Consider the following 3,510-nt stretch of genomic DNA (forward strand, 5'->3'; position numbering starts at 1 on the left):
GGGACCAGCCTCTAGGTGGGCAACTGAGGCACTAAGGAGGCGGAGCCGGCCCCGCGGAAAGGCTGGAGAAAAGGCCCCAGGGAGGCCGTGGCCCGGGAGGCCCAGCGCCAGCCTGGTGGGCGAGGCTGCGCTAGGAGAGGGTCGGAGCCCTCCCAGTTCTTAAGAGGCTGTGGGCAATGCCGCCTTAAAACGAAGAGCAGACCTGCCCACGACTGGCTGGCACGTTGGAGCTGATCACCTTACAGGGTTGACAGATGAAAGTATTTGCTAAATTTGGCAACTCTTCAGACTCAGAGGGAGTTCGGGGTGGGAGGAAGTGTCGTGTGGAAACCAAGAAATGGGGCGATCTTAGCTCGCAGGTGCACTTTGAGCTCAAATGGGGTTTGTGTGCAGGGTGGGGTGTTTTGTAAACTGGCCGCCAGCATCTGAGCCTGAAGCTCTAGAGAAAGGGCTGGAGCCTTCCGGAGCCCACTTCAAAGGGGAAGGCACACTTGCTGCAATCAGGAGAAGCTGGGCAATAGAGACATGGGACCTCCCTATACTATTTTTTAGTAGATTTTCTTTTAAACATATATATTTTTGCTTATTTCAGAGACGAAGGGAGAGGGAGAGAGATAGAAACATTAATGATGAGCTCTAGCCCGTTTGGCTCAATGGATAGAGTGTCAGTCTGTGGACTGAAAAGTCTGGGTTTTGATTCTGGCCGAGAGCACTTGCCTGGGTTTTGGGCTTGATTCCCAGTAGGGGGCGTGCAGGAGGCAGCTGATCAATGATTGAGCCTGAAACACAGGCAGGTACTAGTACATAGACCAGGAATTGAACCGTGACCTCCTGGTTCATAGGTGGACACTCAACCACTGAGCCACACCAGCCGGGCCCTATACTATTTTTTTAACTGGGGTGAAAATGGGTCAAGGATGGCCTGGGCACTCAAATATTACAAAGCCCCTTTGTTTTTTTTTTGTTTGTTGACAGCTTTATTGAATGTACCATTCAGTGTTTTTTAGTATATTTACAGTACAACCTTGACCACAATCTAATCTTAGAACATCTTCATCACCCCAAAAAGAAACCTGTATCCATTAGCAGTTACCCCCTAATATCCCTCCAGCCCTAGGCAATCTTTCTATTTCTATAGACTTATCTATTCTGGACATTTCATAATTTGTAAGTCAAATCATATAATATATGGTCTTTTGTGACTAGATTTTTATTTAGCATGATGTTTAAAAATGTTTCCAGGTTGTAGCATCTATCAGTATTCCGTATTATTTTTGCAATTTCTTGTGAGTATATTTTGAAATAAAAAAATGCCCTTACATGTGAAATGACTCAGCTGGCACTAAAATTCAGTGCTGAGAGCAGGTGGGCCTTGGGAGAGGAGGAGGGAGAGCAGGGCCTGGCAGGGGGGAGGGAGCCATCTCAGCCCAGCTCCACCTCAGGAGGCTGTGGGCAGTGAGGGTTGGGGGACGGGGGAGGCATGGGGTCCCACCACCTGGCTCTCAACCCGCTCTCTGCCACTTACTAAGTGGGTCCTGGAGCAAGTTAGTTTGACCTCACTTTGCCTCCATTTCTTTGTCTGTAAAATGAAGAAAACAAGACAATCTACTTTAGAGGGTAAATGGGAGGGTAAAGTGAGAAAATTACATAAAGGACAGTGCCTGGCATACAGTGCCATCATTCAGTAGTTTAGCTCTTATCGTGACCTTACAGTAGTGATGAGGGTCCGCTGTGACCCTGGCCTTGAGGGTAAATTTGCCCTCTTGTGTCCTCCCTGGGGACCAGTTCCCTCTGCCCTAATCATTCAGCGTCCCCCCTGCCCACATTGCTCTCCTGGTCTACTCATTCCTACTGTACGACAGTCTCCCTTTTTCAGAGGTCATCCGAATTCCAGGATGTCATGTCCAGGGTGCCTCTGAGCACCCAGTAGTGAATAACAAACAACAGCTCTGGCCAATTGCTCAGTGGTTAGAGCATTGGCCCACAGACTGAAGGGTCAAGGGTTTGTTTGATTCCTGGTCAAGGGCATGTACCTCTGTTGCAGGTACTCCAGCCCCGCCCTGGTAGGGGGCTGATGTGGGAGGCAACCAATCAATGTGTCTCTCTCATTGATGTTTCTCTCTCTCTCTTTCTCTCTCTCTCTCTCTCTCTCCCCCCCCTTCCCTCCCTCCTTCCTCCCTTCCACTCTCTCTAGAAATCAATGGGAAAAATATCCTCCGGTGAGGATTTAAAACAACAACAGTAACAACAACAAACCAGCTTAGCTGGAGTGGCTCGGTTGGTTGAGCCATGTCCCACACACCAAAAGGTTGCTGGTTTGATTCCAGGTCAGCACATACCTGGGTTTTGGGTTCGATTCCCAGTTGGGGAGCACACAGAAACAACTGATTGATGTTTCTCTCTCTCTCTCTCTCTCTCTCTCTCTCTCTCTCTCTCTCTCTCTCTCCATGCCCTTGGGTGAGGATTAAAAAACAGCCTTGACTAATTGCTCAGTGGTTAGAGCCTCAGCCCTCAGACCAAAAGGTCTCGGGTTTGATTCCTGCACCTCGGTTGCAGGTTCCCCAGCCCTGGTTGGGCATGTGCAGGAGGCAACCAATCGATCTGTCTCTCTCACATCTAGGTTTCTCTCCCCCTCTTCCCTCCTTTTCATTCTCTCTAAAAAAATAAAAATAAAAAAAATAAATTAAGCCCAACTGGTGTGGCTCAGTGGTTGAGCATCGACCTATGAACTAGGAGGTCACAGTTCAATTCCTGGTCAGGGCACATGCCCCCGTGGTGGGCTCGAGCCCCAGTGTGAGGCATGCAGGAGGCAGCAGATCAATGATTCTTTCTCATCATTGATATTTCTATCTCTCCCTTTCCCTTCCTCTCTGAAATAAAAAAATATATATATTTTTAAATATATTGTTTAAATCAATGGAAAAAAATATCTTGGGTAAGGATTACAAAACAAACAACAAACAAAAATGTTTCAAATCTTGAGCTTTATGCAGAAAAAATGGCCAGCCAGATCCCTGGCCATCCCTCAAAACTGGTTGAAATGATCTAGAAAGATTCATTGCAGGTCAGATTTAAAGACTAGCAGCGTGGCGAGTCAGTGCCATCTGAGGAGTGTGCTGGGGTATTGTGACAGATCCCCGTCAGCCCCGCAGGCTGAGGACATGCAACAGCTCAGCCTGAACTGTGCTTCTCCGCTGGAGTCAGAGCAGCCAGAAGGGACGCTCCTTGTCTAGCGCCTGCATTTTACTGGGAAACAGGCTCACAGAGGGCTGTGAGGCAGGGAGGGAAATCACTTAGGGAGAATCCTTTGCAATTTCAGGAAATTCTTAGCCCTGGAAATCAGTTCATAGCCTCCTGGGTCCATGGACGCAGAAGCGGGAAGCTGTCCGTTTGGGGCGCCCTCCGACGTTGGCCAGAGTCCAAGCACCAAGCCCGGAAGTCAGTGTCTGGTGCCTTCCTGTCCTGGTTTATTTCAGCCAGATGTTTATCCTAGGAGTTTATTAATAATAA

Source organism: Myotis davidii, unplaced genomic scaffold (assembly GCF_000327345.1).
Source record: "Myotis davidii unplaced genomic scaffold, ASM32734v1 scaffold339, whole genome shotgun sequence".
NCBI lineage: Eukaryota > Metazoa > Chordata > Mammalia > Chiroptera > Vespertilionidae > Myotis > Myotis davidii.